Genomic DNA, 21,864 nt, shown 5'->3' with positions numbered 1-21,864 from the left:
GGCAGTGCTCCCAGGATCCTGTACTTTCATGGGGAGGAGGATTTGACTCACGATGATGATCTAAGGGTTAGAATTCTAAGAATCCTTTGTAACATTTCATAGACTGATGCTATTCATACCTTACAAGTTCATATTTATATAAACAGTACGTTACAATATATAATATATATGTACGACTATGATGTCAGAGTGCTATCTTAACATGAATTATACTCTACTAAAATTTGCCACTTTAAAATTTTCATGATTTTCTTTTAAAATATGAAAATACTACAATTCTGAAAATTCATAAGAGAGGAAAGAGGTAATGGTGATGGAAAATTTAATGTTATTTATTTATTTATTTCATTATTCAGTTTTATTAGCTAGAATTTTTATAAAACTGCACATATACAATATATTGCATGCACATACATATATACAATTTACTGCAAATATCTTTTTTTGGTTTGCATATATGTACTGTCCATTATTTCTAAGAAGAGTTTAGAGCTTTAGCTTTTTAAGCCTACATAGTTATCAAAGGAATAAAGTCAACCACAAAATAAGAATCAATAGAATGCAGTAATCCAATCATAAAGGACAGTCAAATGTGCTTACACATATTCTATAGAAATCATTCATCTAAGTTACAGAATTATTTTTTTTATGGTAGCACGATTGGACAGCTGATGTCAAATAGCAAAACCACATTTCAGTATTATAGTGACAAAGATGTGGTGCTTTATAGTAAATGTGAAGAACTGAATTTTACTTGAGGCAGTAAGACCCAGAAATACTTATCAAGCACTTAGAACGTTCATGTATTTGTTTGTGAAATCCTCACGACCACGGGAGAAGTAGAGAGAGAAATTGTTGTTCCCACTTTATGGAGGGGAAGACTGAGGTTTGTGAGGTTGAACAACAAATGCCCAAAGCCACACAGCTGGCCTTTGAGAGAGCTAAAGTCTTCATCCAGACTTTCAGGTGTTCTCCTTCTAATTTTATTAAGTTTCATGCGTCCAATGTATAAATAAACTTTCTAAATGTTGAGGCCCTTTATAGCAGGATTTTTTTATGTAAGCACCTGGAGCTATCTTAAATATTTTATACACATTTCTAATAGAAGTACTTTTTTTTTAAGTAAATAATGACACTTGTTAACAATACATAGGAAAAAATAGTAGATTTTATTGCAAAGATGTTCCTGGCAGCATCTGATTATTACAGAGTCTCTAAGATACAGGTAAGGAAAATAAAACCATTTCCAACCCGCTTAAGCAGAGAAATGATTTCTCTTCACACTTTTTATAAAATTGAGATTCAAATGTAAAGACTTGATCTAAAAATGTTTAAGGGAGATAATCCAGTCTTTCCTCTTTTGTTAAAGTAACAGCATCTACAATTGACTAATTACAGGGAGAGTTGGGCATTCCATGAAGATTAAGGGCAAGCAGCTAATTACATCCACAAGTGGCTAACAGCAGCTACAATTAGCTGTTTATAGGAGCAATTATTGGTGTAGCCAATTCTGTACCCCAAAATAATTACAGGTGCAAAATCTCACACGCCGTTAGAGACGTGCCCTTTCAGAGTGCTGGCCCTGTGGATGGAGATTTCTCCTTTCATTCGCCTGCACAGAGAGATGACCAGAAATTCAAAATTTAAGACGCCAAAATGGTCCCAGCTTTAAAACTGTGTTAAAACAAAATTATTTCTATATATGAACAACTGTAATTAATTGCCTTCATATGCTGTGTTAATACTTTGAAGTATTAGAGAAATATACAGAGAAAGCTTAATGGTGTAAGTTTTATTTCTACTTTCTGAGGATAAATCACTAATTGTTTAATAACAAAAATTTTAAAACATTTTCTGAAGTAAGATCAAGCTGTAACATATACTAAAGCTGGTAGTGTTCTAATTTCTGTGTTTATTCCTAGACCTTGCACCGGTATTCATTTCTGTACTCAGTTAACATCTGTTTCTGGAATTCCTAATATATATTTCCGTATTTTCTGGGTGTGCAGATTTGAAAGGAAAGCTACTCATGGGTAATTCTTAACTTTCTCATCTTCCTGAAATTTATTCCCTGCTCTGGGCAGCCTAGAAATATAGCTATGATCAGAGTTTATTTTTTGACTCAGATTTGAAGCCAATGGCACAAATATCTTGATATACCCCCTCAAAATAAATAAATGTACACCTCTATCTCCAAGCAAACAGAAAAATACAGACAAACAATAAAGGATCATGCTGGGTTTTACATATTTTCTATTAGGCTTCTAAATTATATAATAATATGATTTTAAAAACCTAATGGCTTTATTTTATATTTCTATTGAAGTAAAGTCAGTTTACAGTGTGTCAGTTTCTAGTGTGCAGCTCAATGTCCCAGTCATGCATATAATACATATATTCATTTCCATATTCTTTTTCATTAAAGGTTATTACAAGATATTGAATATAGTTCCCTGTGCTGTGCAGTAAAACCTTGTTGTTTATCTATTGTATATATAGTAGTTAGTATCTGCAAATCTCGACCCAAATGGCTGTATTTTAATCATTTTATATATCAAGAGTTTCTTACTTTTATAAAGAACAAAAAACCACTATTCTAGTTGTCATGTTGTTCCATGGTGGATTATTTCAATCATTATTTCCTTCAAGTCACAGTGCGGGCATTAAGCAATCTATTCTGAGTCAATCATGAGGCATTAGTTTTACAGCTATAATGCCCCCAGTTTTGTTTGAAAAATCAAGCTTGGTAACATGAGACTTAATGAGATTCTGATCTATTTTTCATGACTGAATCTTCCCAGAAGTGAATCAAATTCATGAAAAATTCCAAATCCTCTTGGTTGAATCACCTAGAGGAAGTATTGCTTGATCAGTCAATGGGGTTATTTACAAGTAAACGAGGGCATAATTTAAGGTAGCAAAACAGAATGCGTGGTCTGGGTGGAACCACAGAGCCCGGATCTTGACTGTCGCTATGGAGTTTCTGAGTCCTGACTGCCTCATTTATCTCTCTGGCCTCCACAAAGTATTCTCAGCCGGGAGCAGAAGGGTCTCTTTCTGGAGGGACCAGAGAGACCGGGGTCTGAGTCCTGGGTCTATGGCCTCTTGCAAGTTCCTCAGCTTCTTGGAGACTCAGTTTCCCGATGCATAAAACTCTTGAAACAGGGATAATAATTCCTTCCTCATGGGGTTGTTCTTACAAGCGAAATAATGTATACTATCCAGTGGGGACCTCAGCTTCTACTTACACCAAATTGGAGGGATAAACTGCATAATCACTAACCTTAAAAAAAATAAACACCCTGAAGTCTTCCTAGGCTCATTTTCTCTCTTTACAAAATATTATTCATTACAGTTAACCCTATTTGGATCACAAGAAAACTATAAATTAGTTCATTTACTCACTCTTTGAACATATGTATTTAGTAGAAAAAAAATCTAATATTTAAAGCACTCATTGTGTGCTAGATGCTCTTTTAAACCACCTACATATGTTAGTTTTGAAACCACCCTTGTGAGATAGGTACTTTTATTAGGCCCATTTTACAGATGTGCAAACTGAGTCCCAGAGAAGTTAAGGAACTTAGGCAAGATCACACAGCTAGAAAGTGGCAGAAACCAGGGTCTGAAACCAGTCATCTAATGCCGTATTATCTTCTATGTCTAGAGTGCTCACCATGGGTCTAGACATACAAAGTCCAAACAATTAGAAAATCTGTCTTAGATTCTTTCTCTTCATTAGAGAGCCGGCGTAGCAAGTGTGGACAATGGGGAGGTGTCCTGGTGCGAGAGGTGCCTTGGCAAATGTGACGCTCATTGCACAGCCTAGTCCTTGGAGCTTGCCATCTGGGTTTCCAGGTAGACTGTGACTTCCCTGAAGCTCCTTGTCAGCCTGCTGCACACCAGTGCCTGATACTCAGTAAACATGGGAGGAGAGACAGAAACCACACCGAGATGAAACGCATCCTCTCCTGCTCCAGAGGCTGGAAAAGTGCCTTCTCCAGCACAGCGAAAGGAGCCGGCTCCACGGGAGACACATGTGAGATCTACGCAGGAGTGAGAAGTTTGCGCCGTGCGGCACAGCACCATGTTCTCTCTAGAAGTCAACTAAATATTGAATTAATTTTAAAAAGTGTACACTTTTTAGGAGGAGCTCTGTGTCTGTATTGTAAAAAGTGCTTCAGAAGGGAAGAAAAAGTTCACTGGATGCTTTTCCCAGAGCAAAAGCTGGGAATGCAAATTGTAGTATCTGTTTCATGTGCATGTATATTAACAGAGAGACTGACTGGGGAGGAGCCAGGGAATTGGGCAGGACTCCCTTCTTAACTGGAGCCCCCGTCATGGAATTCGGCATGGCTACAGCAGGTTTGGCATGAGTTTCTCACTCCTCCTTTCATGGTGAGCATCACATAATTTGGAACAAGGATTATATGTGTCCGGCTTCTCCACGTTAAATGAACCTTGGATGTATCAAGAAAACAGATCCGTTTTGAAATCTTTTCTGTGAATGTAAAGCTAAGTGACTTGCAGAGTCAGATGTGGCATGCCAGCCAGAAAACACTGCACTGTAAAATCAGAAGGATTAAGCCATCAAAACAGAATCTGGTTACTGGAAATCCAGCAAACATTCCACTGCCTTCAAAACAGCGCGATCGTCATATGAAGCTGGAAACACTTTAAAATTCTAATTTGTGTTAGTGAAGCGCCAAAGTACATATCCGACCTGAGGAGAGACACAAACAGCAGTAAATTTGTTCACACTGTGGAGATCTGTAGACAGCCACCTGATTTTTACCTACCTGCAAACCGGTATGCTAATTTGCACAATAAAACCAATGGAAGAACAAAGAACTCTGACAATACTTGTGACTTGCAAACTAATTTCACATTCATCAGTCACATAAAATTAGTACAAATGTATACATTTAAAAAATAATAGTTTTCAAAATTAGAGAGACATAGCCACCAATTTGATCTGGGTTCCTATGCTGAGAAATTCTTTTCCTTCCAGACGAATGTCTTTTCCAAGAAACGTGGCTTGTACTTGCTACCCGTGACGTGTAGGACCCCCATGAGCAGTTAACTCCCTCCTCCGCAGAACAGCCAACTTCCAAGCCTTCTTACGCTGCTTCTCTTCCGGTTCTGGGATCTTGAGAGTCTGAGAAACCATAAGCCTGAGGCCCTGGGCCACTGTTTGGGGCTCTTCCATACCTCGAGTCTAGAGTCCAGGCCAGTCTTCCTTTTGTGGTAAGACATAGTTTTGAGCTTCAAGAGTGAAGTTCTTTAACAGTGACCATAGACTTAATTTCCAAGGAGTCCAACAAAATCATGTGTATTCATGCCAACTTTTATTCTATTTGCAAAGATGTTCATGTCTTATTGAAGATGAAGACTCCCTCTTTATTGAAGTCTAGTTGACTTACACCATTGTGTTAGTTTCTGGTGTACAGCATAGTGATTCAGTTGTACATATATTTATATATTCTCTTTCATTATACATTATTACAAGATATTGAATATAGTTCCCTGTGCTATAAGTAGGACCTTGTTTTCTATTTTATATATAGTAGTGTATACATGCTAATCCCAGACTCCTAATTTATTCCTCCCCCTCTTCCTCTTTGGTAACCGCAAGCTTGTAGTTTGTTTTCTATGTCTGTGAGTCGGCTTCTGTTCTATAAATAAGTTCATTTGTGTCATTTATTTTTAGATTCCACATATAAGTAATATCATATGGTATTTGTTTTTGTCTGACTTACTTCACTTAGTATGATAATCTCTAGGTCCATCCACATTGCTGCAAATAGCATTATTTCATTCTTTTTTAAGGCTGAGTAGTATTCCATTGTATATACATACAAATCCTCTTTATCCATTCATCTGTTGATGGACATTTAGGTTGCTTCCTTGTCTTGGCTATTGTATATAGTGCTGCTATGAACACTGGGGTGAATGTATCTTTTTGAATTAGAGTTTCCTCCAGAGTGGGATTGCTGGATCATATTGAAGACCCCCCTATTTTAAAAGACTTATCTAAGAATAGGCAGTAACTGCACTCTCAAAAGTGAAACACATTGCAGTATGGACCTGAACATGGAATTCAGGATTTTGACGACTTGTGAGATGAACTCGACCATTTCGTGATAGAAAGTGTTTCATGCAACGATGCGCTGCTCCTGTTCGTGTGTGCCCTGCTGCTCCTCCCTCCACTCTGTTCACTTAGTGACTGAAGTTCAGCTGATTCTCATTTTAGGCCATTATTTTTTCTGTTGCTATTCATGCTCCTGGTTCACCTCCCCCTACTGCCAGCAGCTGCTGGCCTAGAGAATGCCAACAAGTATCACTATTAGCCCAAACCAGAACAATCAGGAAAATTGTCGCCAAAAATGTCCAGAAGGCTTTCCATCCCCCAGCAGGATGACTTTTACAATTTTGGGTGGCACATGTTTTCCTGCTCTGGGGGCAGAGGATTGCCATCTAGGATGAGACATTTTCCAACTTTTCCTGTAGAAAAACAGAAATACAGATTCCCTGGGTAGACAAGAGCCTTGTCCCAGAAGGTTCCCTGCTGAATGTCACTTAGAGTTTCCTGTGTGAGTAGGAGTCTCTGCAGGAGTTGGTCAGAGCAGGTTTACAGCTTCTTTCTCCAAGAGATAGTTCAAAATTCAGACAGTTCTATAATTATGTCACGCCCTTAGCTGGTTCTTAAAAAGATGTCATGGCTACACGCTGCCCACAAATTCCATAGTATGAAATCCAAGGTCATTCATAACCATATCTCATGCACATCCCTGACCCCTTTCAGCTCTTGTCCCTGTCCGTGTCCCCACTAGACTACCTCCGTGTCCCCACTAGACTACAAATTTTATGCCACTTACGTTGATAACAACATATTGCTCGTGTCTTTAGGAGGTAAACCCTTACCTCCTTTATCTGCTTGGCAAATGTCTACTCACTCTGCTTGGCTCATTTAAAAAAAAAAGAGATACAATTTACATATAACATTGTATAAATTTAAGATGTGCAACATGTTGATTTGATACCATTGTATATTGCAATATGATTACCTCCTTAGCCTTAGCTAACACTTCTATCATGTCATGTAATTATCTTCCTTTTTTGTGGTGAGAACACTTAAGATCTAGTCTCAGCATTTTGATGTGTATAAAACAGCACTGTTGACTGTAATCACTATGCAGTGTGTCAGATCTCTGCTTGGCCCATTTTGAATATCAATCTTCTTCTGCACATTCTTGCACTTGGTCCTTACCCCTCCCCTCTCTTGTCCCCACTGGTTTTGCTGCTTAGGAGTCAGGTGTGGATTCCTACCATGCTGGAGATTGCTAACTGTCCCCCAGTCCCTCCACCCTCCTTTCCCAGTGATATCGTTGTAGCTGGGCATGAAGTTATTCAGGGAAGAACCCTACTTGCCCCCCTTATGAGTAGGGGAGCACAGTGGCCAGGTCCTGGCCAGTGGGAACACTCCGATGCCACGTCTGGGACAGGACTGGAAACCTCTCTCATGCCCCTTTCCCTCCCTGAACTTTAGCCAGGCAGATGAGAACAGAGGTTGGCAGAGAAACTGGACGGGAGGACCGGGGAATCAGAATGACCCTGTGAAGCAGCAGTCTATATATCTCCCAGGACTTCCACCCAAGAGAAAAATCAACCTCATTTTTTAAGCTGTTGTTTTGTTGGATTGCCCACCCCACCTTCTCTCTCTTCCTCCCTCTATGTTTTTGTTTTGTTTTATTTTGTTTGTTTGTTTGTTTTTATAACCACTTGCCCTTTTACCTATCTATCACCATTTATTGGTTTTGTGACTGTGGACAGCTGACTTAAACCTCAGTTTCTGAAGCTGCAAAAGAGAGACAATAACTGCATATGGTTTTGTGGGGATTAAATGAGTTGATCCATGGCTTGGCTTTACAATAAATATGAGATGTGATGACAACGCTTATTGTTATAAATGTTTCCCTCTAAAATGCTTTTGTCTCTGAGCTGGTCTCCCTGCCTCAGTCTTGACAGGAGTCATGAGATATTTATTCTCATTATCCCAGTGTATGGGCTATGGCAGAGTCTCCAAAAATAAGTGTTGCACACATGCCTGTTGAGTGGCTGGAAATGGTCTGGGGTGTCTCCTTTCAGACTCCTTCCTCTCCTCTGGGCTCCTGTTGGAACTCACGTCCTCCCAATTTTCCAGGCTCTCCCTGCACTCGAGCCCATCAAATGGTTTGGTAAACTCACCACCCACTGCCTGCCTGGTCTGGTTACCTCCATCCCCTTTGTCTTACACCTGGCTCAGTGCTGGGGGCTGAGGATAAAGCAGTGAACAGAACACACGAGGTCCCTCTTTTTATTACTATGTCATTCTTTGGAGCGGAGACAGATGATAAATGAATAACCAGATGAATACACTGGAAAATGGAAGGTGGAGGGGAGTGCCAGGGGAGTGAAAGGGCCATTTGCTAAGAAGACTGGGAGTGGATGGTCTGGGACATGATGCCTGATTTACTGCCTGAACCCTGCGTGAGAAGAGTGTTCTACTCCATCCAGTTGGGGCACCTTCTGTAGCAGCCCATGCAGCCCCTAACAACAGCTGCTCACCCTCCCTGGAAGAGCAAACCGCTTCCCACCAGGTCCTACCCTTGACCAGACCACTCATGAGCAGAAGTTGCCAGCATTCACCGCTTAAACAGGTCTTTGAGGAAGTTAGAATCCAGGAGCTGGAAGAGTAAATTCGGGTTCTGGAGAGGCACAAACGGTTCAATCATTTCTTTGATTTCTAGTTTACCAACATCTGGAGATTTTCAGACAGTTCAGGACTTATTCTGTTCAGAATATGATGCTAAATAAAACAAAAGATCTTGAGAGCTTCTGAACAAGATTTGTCATAATTCTACGTAGAGGGGAAAAAAGGGCCCCCCACCTCCACCCTGTGAAAACCAGATTCCAGTGGGAACAGATGCTGGCTCTGACTTTGAGTTGAAGCAGGAGTTGAAGGATTTTTCTCTGTAGCCTGAGGTCTCCAGGAGGCACATGAACGTGCCAGGGAAGCATACTAGGTGGCGTTTTTTGTCTTCTTGTTTGGTTTCCATCATCACCTTCTCCAAATCTTACTTATTTGTGAGTGGAAGGAGAGGGGGTACAAGCTAGTGTTTATTGAGTAGTTTGCCCAGGTGCCCAGCTAGCACGCCTGGCTAGCCGCCTTGCTTCTTTTATTCCAATGTAGTCTTCTTTTCCGCGGTAAAACCACTCCTCCAACCCAGTGCTTAGCAATTCATACAGACTACTAGCTGCAAATGCTCCTACAGAGAACGTAGGAGCAGTGCTTTCTCAGGGACCATCCCTGTTACATACAACCCAGGCCACTGCTTCTTCCATCCTGCTTTCCAAGATAGTGGTGGGTGGACGGTGTCATGGGTGGGGTCACCGTTTGGAAAGATAGAAGATACAGCATGTGCTGAGCTTAACCGAGGTTCTGCTTAGATTCCCTTCTCCATCCCAGATTCAAACTAAATCTGTGGATCCTTATATTTCAAACTGATTCCTAGAATTAATATACATTAAAATGCTATCGTTTGTCTTAGCTCGGAATGACCTCTCACTGTCTACCCTTTGATTCGTGGAACCTCACTCGGACACTTCAGTTTGGTACAGAATTTGATATGAAGTGCAGTAGTGAGCCCCGTTCAGGCTTCTAGCTATTGAGGTACCTACCAAAAGCACATCTTCTCAAAGGCGGTCTCCCCTGTGAGGCAAACTCAGCGTGACTTTTGTTGTATAGATTTGCTGGTGGCTCACAGCCATGGCCGCCCTTGCATCACCTGGAGGTTTAAATGATCAGATCAGCCCCCGCCCCAGGAAGTTTGTTTTCATGGTCTGGGGTAAGGAGGAACTATTAACATTTTTTCACAAAGCATTGTAGATTTTTCCAGCATGCCTTAGGTTGAGACTCTCCACATGTTTTTAAAAAACAGAAAGCATTAACAAGACTTATTTCTCTTATTCTCCAGTTTCAATGCCTGCCAATGGCATTTATTATCAGTCCCTGCAGATGAGGAGGAGAAAAGGGCCTGCTGTCTAGTAAGTTATGGCATCAGGCACACAATGTGTAAAGATTCGGAAGAGCATGGTAAAAAAACAACACCTTCTAGGTAGAGACAGTGGCTAATCTTAGTTGCCTCAAATACTTTTCTTTCTATAAATAAGCCAAGTTTCAGCAGGAATTTGGGGCCTTTTTTCTGTAACCTTGCAGATGAGCCAATGAGGAATGAGCTTTGCCCTGTGTGCACCAGACGGCTCCTGAGAGGGTAAACACACAGTTTCCTTCGAGTTGTTGCAGGGAACACTGTATCTGACTGTCAGGTAAATAAAAAAATCCCTCAGAGGCAGACGCAAGGCTCTTCTGTATTTGCACAAACAACTGAACCCCTGGTAGGTCCGTCTGTGGTTGTTTATCTAAAGTAGCAAATAAAGGACAGTGTGTGTTTTAATCACTTATCTACGCAGACTTGGGATTAAATTCAAATCCTCCTTAAATACCTCATCACTGTTTTTATTTTAAGGCCTGGTGGGTCTTTTTCCATTCTTCAGAAAATGAATTTAGGTGTGTGAAAAGAGATAAGCCACAGTGTGTGAACTTCTCTGCTTGACCACCGAGCGGACATATGATGGATAATTGGCTGTTGCCGGGCCAATTTCCCCAGCACATTTTATGAAAGTGTTTGGAGTTCCATGGAAGAGCGAACTGAAGGCATGAAATCCAGTTGTGACGGAAATCCATCCCTGGGCTTCTCAAATAAGAGAAGACAACTAAGTTCATCGAAGTAAAAACTTGGAGTTTTACATACGTGTGTGTGCGTATGCATGTGCGTGTGTATAACTACTCCATGAACCTCCAAAAGCCATTTCTTACGGCTGAAGTAGAGTCTCCAGTTTAGAAGGGACTCCCCCCACCCACTTGGCCGTTCCAAAATATGTTACTTTCTTTCTCCTAGGATGGTTTTCTTTAAGTCTCCTTCTCAATCCACCTCCTCTGGGGCTCTTTCGAAAGCAGGTGTTTTGGGGAAATGTATTGGATCGAACTCTCTGGATTGAGACCCCAGGGGTCTGCATCCTTCACAGGCCCTTTAGGTGAATCTTCTCACACTGAAGGGCAGTAAATACCACCTTCGTTCCTGTTCACAGGGTCAGTGCGGGACCGTGGTGGGCTGGTGGGGCAGGCATCGCCTGCAGTCCCTCCAGAGTTGTAAAGATCCTTCCCATCCTGAACAGCCTGAGTATTTTTCTCAGTAAACATGAACGAGGACATATGGAAACACCTCTGCCTGTAGAGACTAATAAATGAAAAGTGGACGATGGTTGACCTCTTTTGGAAACCAGCCTGACTCGGATTGTGTGAATATTCTCTAAAGGTCTTGGGTGCGGCGTGCCCTGCATCCTGGTCCTGAAGAACCTCTGTCATCATTGATCCCCAGTTTTGTTGCCTCCAAGAGCTCTCAGCAGACTTTCAACACGAATGAGATCTTATGAAAAAAAAAAATGCCTGATTTAGGAACCCCATATGTGTGGCAAAGCCCACCAGACCCAGATATGGGGGAAAGATGTTGCAAAAAATCCCCAACTTAGAAACACTTGGCTTTGGACAAATGAGCTATAGGCATAAAGCCCTTTCCCATCTTTCTCCCCTCCTCCCCACTCCTCCCTCCCCACCCATCTTTTCCCCCCTCTTCCTCCTCCCTCCCTCTGCCCCTGCTTCCCGCTAGGGCTGGCTGAGTTGTAGTCTGGAAACTGATTTTTTGATGATGTGAGAACTCAGAGTTACAACAAAAAAGAGACAGCAAAGATTAATGATAGGGGAGGAGTCTCGAATTGGCAACCAGCAGAGTGTTTTCATTATTGGGAAATTTCACATCAAAATCTCAAATTCCAGCTTTTCTTGAAAAAAAGTGAAAAATCTGGCAACACTGGGACTGCTCCCACGGGGTGAGAACTGGCCAGAGTCAAGCTGGGTTAGGCACTGTCCAATTGGCTGTAATTCTTTTCAACCCCCTATCTGCTGTTCTGGACCAAGCCCTCTTTCCTCACTTCTGTCATCTGCCAACTCCCTTCCTTAAGTGTTTTGTGATCCCTGGGTTTAGTGCAAATTCTTCCTACCAAGTGCTCCTCCTGCACTCCAAAAATGCAGAAAGTTTTTAGCCTGACCAGATTGCTTTATTTCATTTTAATACTGAAGTATACGTACTGTACAATATTATATGTTATAGGTGTACAATGTAGTGATTTACAATTTTGAAAAGTTATACTCCATTGATAGTTATTATAAAATCCTGGCTATATTCCCCATGTTGTATAATATATCCTGGTAGCTGATTTTATACGTAATAGCTTATATCTCCCCCCATCCCCTACATTGCCCCTCCTCCACACTGGTAACCACTGGTTTGTTCTCTGTGTCTGTGAGTCTGGTTCATTTTTGTTGTATTCACTAGTCTGTTGTACTTTTAAGATTCCACATATAAGTGATATCATACAGTATCAGTCTTTCTCTGTCTGACTTCTTTCACTTAGCATAATGCCCTCCACATCCATCCATGTTGCATTTTTCATAACTTTTGAATTTTGAAAAAAGGAGTGTTTTTTTGAGGGGGATGGGGAAGGTTAAGGGCAGGGAGAAACTTGAGGAAAGTTTGAATAAGGAACATGTGGCGAAGGCTTACAGTAGCACGAAGCCATGGTGTGGTGGGCAGTGGTTGTGAAACTGAACAGAGACAAGCATCATGTGAAGGTTTACTTTTACTTGCCAGCTTGGCTGGGCTCTAGTGCCCAGTGGTTTGGTCAAATCTGAGCATCGATGTTGCTGGGAGTATTTTATAGCTGTGACTAACAACATCTATGGTCAGCTGACTCAAGGTAAAGGAGATTTCGCTCTATATGGTGAGTGGGACCCATTGAATCATTTCAAGGACCTAAGAGCCAAGCCTGAGGTTTCCCAGAGAAGAAGCAATTGGCCCGAGACTGCAGCACAAAAACCTGCCTGAGTCTTCAACTTGCTGGCCTGTCCTACAGGTTTTGGACTCAGGACCATAGCGTCAACTCTTGCCTGAGAATTTAGCCTACTGCTCTGCCTTTTGGGTATCATATTGGCCAGCTTAACAACCATGGAAGCCAATTCCTTGAAATAAATAAATACACACACACACATATATCGCACTGGTTTTTTTCTCTGGAGAAGCCTGACCAATACCGGTGTCTACTTCAGTATTTGTTCTGGGGTCCCACATCATCAGAGAACAGAGCCCCAGATGCACGATGCGGTCAGTCCTCTTGGCATCATCATTCTGTTATATAGCCACCCAACAGCTTCCTGTGGTCTGTCCTGGGATCCCAACACATCTCTCCTAGGAGCAATATTATGAATTATAAACAATTTTAAAACCACCATTTGGAAACAATCTGTCTGTGAACTGAGGAGGGTCTAGAAAGAATAAATGAGATAATGTTCCACTACAGAAACTAGAACCTTACCAGCATCCCAGGGTGACCCTCAATGCATGCCCCTCCAGGGTCTTGCCCTTGCTTCATCAGTCAACACATTCTAGACAATTATTCTTCCAGCACTGACTTTGGTATGCCATTAGAAAGCTGGCTTTGTAATTTCCTCTTTGCATTTGATTTTTTTTTAACTTGAAATTGTTTTTTGCCAAGCTTAACTATCAAAGACTTATTTTCTAGCCCTGGCAGTAAATTATTTTCATCTGATTCTGAAAATAAAACCTGTCTCTTATGAGATCATTGTTCCACCTCTGAGGACTTTCGCAAGTAGGTATGAAAGTTGAGAACATAAGAAGAATTCCAAAATTCTCTGCACTATAGGACTTAGGACTAAGCAAATTAAAACAAAACACAGTATGTTACCAGATTGTAAGAAGGCTTCTCTGAAGACTATGTCTTTTTTAGGGGAGTGGGGGAAGGGAGGCAATTGGTTTATTTTTATTTATTTTTTTAGTGGAGGTAACTGGGAATCAAACCAGGTCTTGGGCATGCTAAGCAGGCATTCTACCACTGAGCTGTACCCTTCCCCTCAAGATTATGTTTTTTTCATTTGTCGTCCTATCCTCAAGCACCATCATTATATCACTTTATAATTTACAAAGCACTTTATATTTTAAAAGGTAATTTGAGTGTCCTTCATGGGCCAAGAAGCATGCAAGAAGCTAGGCATAATATGAAATGTGTAAGGGATACAAAGATAATTTTGTATCAGTCATTATCTTTAAGAATGTCTACTTTGCCACATATCCATTCATCCATCTATCCATCCATCCATCCACCCATCCATCCAACCAGTTGTCACTCAGCCTATTTCTTGAATGCCTACTGTATGTCAGAGAATTTGGTGCCAGGCATACAAAAACCAAGATAGACATGGTGTCCTTCTTCTTAGATTTGCTAGTCTACTGGAAGGGAAAGGCCATTAGTAAAGACATAATAATAAAGTGTAAATACGATGACAGAGGAAGAGGAGAGTACTGAGGGCTGGGTGCTGTGGCAAGGATACAGGTGTGGGGAGGGCATCCTTGGAGAACAGTGTATCTATGCTGACATCTGAAGTATTTGTAGAGAAAAGTGAGAAGAAACATATGATTACTTAGCAAAATATAGCATTCAAGTTTGGCTCAGGAAGAGGAAGAAAAATGATGGAACATATATAAGAAAAATTGGGGAAGATAATCAATGATCTATCATTTTTAAATCGATGCCACAACCAAACAGTTTCTTGACTGAATGCATAGTGAACTTTAAAAAGTGGATAATCGCTGTGTTATTTACACCAATGCTTTTGAAGCTTTAATGTACACACTAATTACCTAGAGATCTTGTCAAACTGAAGACTTTAATTCAATAGGTCTGAGGAAGCATGCACCTTTGCAGAGTTAATAAAGTACTCAAGTGATGATGTCAATGCTAGTGTTCTAAAAGCCACACTTTCAGGCACAACACTTTGGGCCAATACAAACCGAAGTTTCTCAATTCAGGTTATGAAGCTTGAAGAACCGTAATTTGAAAACCCGATAAGGTTGTAATTTTGCTAAAGCATGAATTAAAGATGTATTAACAAATTGAATATGGCAAAGCATTAAAAGAATAACACACCATGACCAACAGAAATTCAAAAAGGATTCAATGTTTAGACCTATTTTACCAACATAATCAATTATACCAATAAATATAATTTATTCAATCAGTGGATGACCAAAAGGCATTTTCTAAAATTCAGAAGATATTACTAATAAAATCATTATGTGAAAACATATTCAAATATGATAAAAATCTATATATTAAAACCAACAATAAATATTATATTAAGTGCTGAAATACTGAAAACATTTCATTAAACTCAGATACAATGCATAATTGTACTATCATTATTATTTAACATTTTCTGGGGGTGGTGGTTAGCTAATGCAATAAAGCAAGAAAATGAAATAAGTTGAATTACTTATTAAGAAAATGAAGTTCCAAGAAAAAAATTGAACAAGAAGTCATAGGATTTAAGTGAAGAACATTTCAAAATCTTATTGATGGTCCAAAGCAAGACGCAAATTAGAAAGAATGTTGAATAACATTTTTATGATACAATATCATAGAATGTCAAGCATTCTCAAGTTAATACATAACTTTAATATAATTATAAGTAGAACTCCAATCACTTTGTTTTTTGAGGATGGGCAAGGAATGTGACAGAAGGAATCTGAAGTTCACATGGAAAAATAAATATTGAAACTAGCCCAGGAAATTTTCCAAAACAGAAAGGAAGTATAAAAATAAACTAATTAAACATTCAATGAATAATTTGAAAACCCTTCGCGTGGGAAAAGGACTTCTCAAGACACTTAAGAAATCAAGAAGTTCTAAAGAAAAACAGACACAGCCTGGGAAGATATATCTGCAAAGCATGTGACAGACAAAGAATTAGTCTACCAGGTCCTCCAAATGTATACGAGAGACAAACAGCTTAATAGAAAAATGAGAAATGAGTATCAACATAGAGCCCAAGGAAGAGGAAATCTGACAGACAATAATAAGCATAGTAAAAGATGCTCACAGTGAAGGAACTGCAAATTAAAATAAGACAATATTTCTATCGTTCTGATTGGCAAAATGAAAACAGCAATAAAAATAACATAAAAAGCAGTAAAATATAACATTATGAAGGATGTGGGCAAATGACATTTAAACATTGCTGAAGTATAGATGATTACAACGTTTTGGGGGAACAACCTGGAAATATCGATTAACCTTGAAAGTGCATGTGTCTCCACCTAGTAGTCCCACTTTGGGGAACCTCTCCGTTTAAAATAAAGGCATCAGTATGTAGGGCTTACATACAAGAAAATTTATAATAGCTTTATTTTCACTTGCGAAGAAAGAAAAAAAAACAAGGAATGTATGTAAACTAAAAAAAGTGCAGTATACTGTATATATGTATTTACATGCAATATAATGTGTATGTGTAGTCAACCTGTAATAACACTACCTCCTAAAGCTGAAAAAGGAGAAAATAAAGGAAAAAACAAGAAAAAAATTAAGTATGAAAAAGAAAAAAAATCCTGAATATTCAGTAACAGCAAAATATGTTGGTACATGATGGTGTATGTGCAGCATGGAATATTTTGCAGCATCGAAAATACTGTGTTCTATTTCTGTCTTTTGATCTAGATCATGTTCATGACATTGTTAAGTAACAAGAGCTAGTTGCGGAGTAGCATGAATAATAGAATCCTGGGTCGGTAAAAAAGAAAGACTTTATAGGTGTATGTATATGTGTTTGCGTATGTTTGATGTGAGCATGGAGAACGGTGGAGAAATTCAGAGAAAGCTCTTCTGACCCGATTTTCTCAAAAGAGCAAATAATGCAGGGTTCTAAGGGGACCAGATGAGATGGTTACTTTTCTTTAAAATAATAAACAATCATTACAATGGATCCCAATGCAAACATAAAAGAATAATTCACTGTTGGCAAAGAGGAGGAGGAGGATGTGGAGAAGTATTCCAGGTAATGGGGACAGCCCAGGACACAGCCTAGAGTGAGTCTTGAAGAGCAGGTTGGTGAGTTTGGCATGAGAATAAAACCAGTGAGAAGTGGTTACCTACCAGTGATAAATGTCGATTGCTTTTAAGCCAGGGAGATGCCTGATCAGATATGAAGTTAAGAAATTATTCTGACAGTGGGGCCATGGGCGGACTGCACGTGGCAGAGAATGAAAAAAAGACCAGTGGAAAGGCTGCTACTATACAGTTCATGTCAAAGATCTAGGTGAGGACATGGAAATGAGGCAGCAGCAAGATGTGGAGGACCATCTGGATGCAGAACTTACAACCCCTGTGATTAGCTGGATGTAGGTGATGAGGGGTAAGTGGAAGTTGAAGTTAGACTGGCCACTGGGCTTGATGCTGATGCGTTAACAGAGGCAGGGGAGCACCAAGGAGCAAGGGGAGGGGGTCACGTGGGGAGGAGGATGACTTCTCCTCTTTTGGGTGTGTTGAACCGGCTCCGCCATGATTTCCCCTCTAACGTGCAGCCTCTTCCCCTTAACCGTGCCTCCTCTGACCATGGCGCCTTTGGAAGGTTCGGTTCTGGCACATTAGTTTAGAAATCAGTTGCCTTGCTTTATAGTCACATTTGGAGGAGTCCTGGAGGAAATGCTCGCTACAGTGATGCGTGATGAGTACTTTGACTTTTATTTGCAAATTGCAGATGGGCAGCATGTCCACTATTGGACACCCTTCCACCTTGGGGAGGATTTTCGAGCAGCTGTAGCCATTTCAGCTGAGTTAAAGCAGCCCCTCTGCCACCACAACACACATACGCACACGCACACACACACACACACACACACACACACGCCCCTGTTACTTCCGGAGGGGAGCCCCAGCTCCGTCCTGTTGTGCCATGGGGATCCAGGCTGAACACTCTCAGCGACTCTGAGAAGAAACCAGCATTATCAGTGTCTGCCTAGCAACTGAAAGGTGACATGTGGGGCCTTCTTTTCAACCCATTTCCTCTTGATGAGAGGAAGGGATTCTCCTGCGAGTTATTACCTGAAATAATACCATATGGTAAAATGTAAACAACATCTGCATATTCATGTAATAATTTCGTCTGTTTAATTAGTTCCAGCAAAGCAGTTTACCCTCTGAGGCCCTTGCTGTCAGCTCGGCGCTCATACATCCAGGGCTGGCTGTCGGGCTTGACAGCATTCTATTGTTCATTCTCTGCTTGCACCTCGGCAGTTACTGTAAGCGAATCTTCTGGAGGGTGGGGCGTCTGTCCCCACCGATCCCGGGATGGAGGTTGGGGAGCTGTCAGCTTGGCAGAGGGCTACTAAAGACAGACTTGATAGATCAGGCGACGTTGGAAGGAAAAGACGAACAAGATTATTTATTTCTTGTCCTTTCCTAATATGTGATGTGAGCTTGGACGAGCTCTTGTGGTTTTAATTCTTGGCACCATGATTCCATAGCAAAATTCTACGTCTGACCAAGAACACAGCAGAACTTGGGTCCTCGTTCCTTTTTGCTCCATTTCAGGGCATTTGACAGCACATTTGTTTAGCTAGACATGTGTCCTACAGGCTCAGGGCATCCATGTGGTTAAAAAAGCTAAACATTTGGACAGTGAACACACACATACACACACAACACAGAAGAGCTGGGCTGTCCTTTTATTTTATTTTTCAACTGCCCATTTCAAATTCAGTATTTTTCAGTTTTATTGAGATATAATTGACAAATAAAAGTGTAATATATTTAAAGTATACAACGTGATGATTTGCTATATGTTTACATTATGAAAGGATTTCTACTATCAAGTTAATTAAGACATCCATCTGGGCTGTCCTTTTAAATTTAAGCAGTTTGTGTCTTTCCCTTTCCTCCCCAGAAGAGGTTTGGAAGTGTTCTTAATGGTTCTTTAGACCAGAGCTTCTCCCTTGGGGACCTTGTTAAAATGCAGATTCTGATTCAGTTGTCTGCTAAGGGACCTGAGAGTCTGCATTCCTAGCAAGCTCTCAGATGATGCAAATGTTGCTGGTCCATGGACCACGCTATGAATAGTGAGGATTTAGACACCATACTCATTTTATAGATGAGAACAAAGACCAGAGAGTTGATGTATCATGTCCAAGGTTAGCCAGCTCATTAAAGATCAGATTAAGACTAGAGCACTCACTTTATTTGAATTCCACAGCTCTTTACATGTGGATGTTATTTAAGAAAGCATGTTTTTATCTCTTATACATGCACAAAAAGTGCTGACCTATTTTTCTTGAGAAGCATAGACTTAACATATATACAGCAGTAGACATCAGCCTCTTAATGGCCAACAATTTCTTTTCATCCTGTAAGGTCAGGTTGATGTAAAAAAGCGAGGTGGTAAACTGGATCATTATAGTTGCTTTAGCTTCGGAGAAGAATTCCAGGATATTGTCAAACTTCAAGAGATGGACAGTTCTTATGTTAGAGAACCTGAAATCAGCTAGAAGCCAGGTGATAGTTTGAATCAAGGATGTGAAGAATCTCAGGTATTTGCTCTTCTTTTTAACATCCCAACCAAATCATTATATCCAGATTTGTTTTGATCCTTTTTTTTGTAATAGGGATATAACTGATTCTTGGGACATAACTTTGCATTGTGTGACAGCAAGCTAAATGTTGTATAACTCTTCCTTATATTGTCCCAAATTAGTCTCAACATCTGGGTGTGATTCAACTCTCTGGAACCATCAGAACTATTTGAAATTGGTTGCAAAGTTAGTAGGCGAATATCTTTTTCCTGGAGAAATGGTGATCTCCGAATAGATAAAAAACCCTAGGGCTAGAGTTGAATGACTTGACTTATTGGCTCTATATGCACATATTCATCTCTAAAATAATGTTACTTTAAAGAGTATTTCTATACCATAGCTACTTTATCATGAATCAGGTTGATTTCAACTTAAAACCTAAAATGACCTTCATTCTTGCTTGTCAGCCCTGAAGACGGGGCAGACCCACCTTCAAACTAGTAAGAAACTGTGACTTCATTGTCACTGTGCTGTGCATTTTCCTATTTTTTTTTCCTATTCTAGGAAGAAATTGTACAACGAATGGAAACATCATCCCCCCTCAAAATACGATAAAATCATTCTTTTAAGTTTCTCCTTCCATTAAGTGGCTCATATGTGGAGATTTTTATGCAGCCCCAAAGTGATGCCTAAATTAGCGCTCAGAAAAGTCAATTATACTTTTAAAGCTACTGTCTATAATTGTTACGTCTCCTTGTGTATGTATCCAAATGGTTTCTAATGGGCATTTCAGGGCATGGGGGTTAATGGTATCTTAGTGAGGCAAAAATGCTGGCCAAAGCAGGGTTAATTTATCAAAATAACTTTGCATGGCATTGTTTCCAAAGCACTTTTAGTGGCTTCCAAGTCTACTTAACTCAGCTCTGGTCTTTTACAGTGTTTTTAAATGGACATATACTTTTAAGTTGCTTTATATTAATAGCTGTTGTAGATAATTCAGCTTTGAATCTACCCAGGGTAGAGATTTTACTTCTACTTTTGAAACTGAAAAGAGTATCTATCAAAGATGAAAACATATCTAATTAAGCTACTTTTGATCTCTTATTCTGTCAATGCTTTTGCTTCCCCCACCCCACCACCCCGCTCCTAATCTTGACAAGGAAAACTCCCATGTCCCGATTTGCTGGTCTCGGACTAATCCAATGGTGTTCACCATGGCGTTGGCCATGATCAATAACTAATTATTAAACCAGCATTTCTTTCCAGGGCTCCTTGTTAAAAAATTGCTTTTGGCTGAGAGAGAAGGAAAAAGGTCGTCACTTTGACATGGTCGCGAGTCTTTCAAAATCCAGTGGGCCATCCAATTGAATTACTGTCCTAAACTAATTGATATAAATTTGAACAGAAGAATGCTTGTTACTGCAGAATCTCATAATGATATCCTTGGCAAGAAAATGTTGGAGGGAAAAAAAAAAAAAGTCCCGGCACCAATTACAAAGCATCCACAGACCACTCTAGAATTAGAAATCAGAAGAACGTTAAGTTGGGGTGGGGAAGCGGCTGGACGCAATCTGATGGCAGTGTTCAGTCTTATCGTACCTAAAATATTATGAACACCGAGGAAGTCAGTCTCTCCTAGTTCTGTAGTCATAAAAAGATAGAGGGCCTTTTGATATATGATTTAACTTCTTTACTGATTATAACTTGCTAAGCATTTGAGTGACAGCTGTCATTTCATTGTTACCTAAGTCTCTTGGTTTGGGCCAATCCAGTAAGATGTCACGCTTTCTGAATGAAACTACTTTGAAAACTGGGATTGTAGAAAGATCAGTGCAGAAATATGGCAAGCATTTGAAATTAAACTGCTTCTCCTGGTCACCATCCCTCCTCCCTCTCCTCCCTCATTAAGTGGTGAATGACAAGAGATTAAATAATGTAGCTTCCTGCATGAAATCTTTTATGTTTGCCTATTGATTTAAACATGTTCAAGTAAGACACCTAACACAGGTTTGTTCTGATGAAAAGTTTAGATTTGGAGAAACTGTTTTAATCAAGCTGCAGCGTGAGAAGTGTATCTACTCCTCTGCCAAATTTGGAGGAAAGTCAGTTATGACGGTATTCCTAATTGTGCTTCAGAGTTGGACATGTCCCATAAGAATCATGCTTCCCCCTTTATTGGTGATGCTGTAGAACTACCCCATCAGCCCCTCCTTCCAGTTTTAGCCATTCCCCATGTACTCACCCTACTTGAGATGGAAATTCCTAGAAATTTCCTTCTCTCTCAGTTACTCTG

This window comes from Camelus dromedarius, chromosome 29, assembly GCF_036321535.1.
Source record: "Camelus dromedarius isolate mCamDro1 chromosome 29, mCamDro1.pat, whole genome shotgun sequence".
Classification (NCBI taxonomy): domain Eukaryota; kingdom Metazoa; phylum Chordata; class Mammalia; order Artiodactyla; family Camelidae; genus Camelus; species Camelus dromedarius.
Note: the sequence above shows the minus strand (reverse complement) of the source record.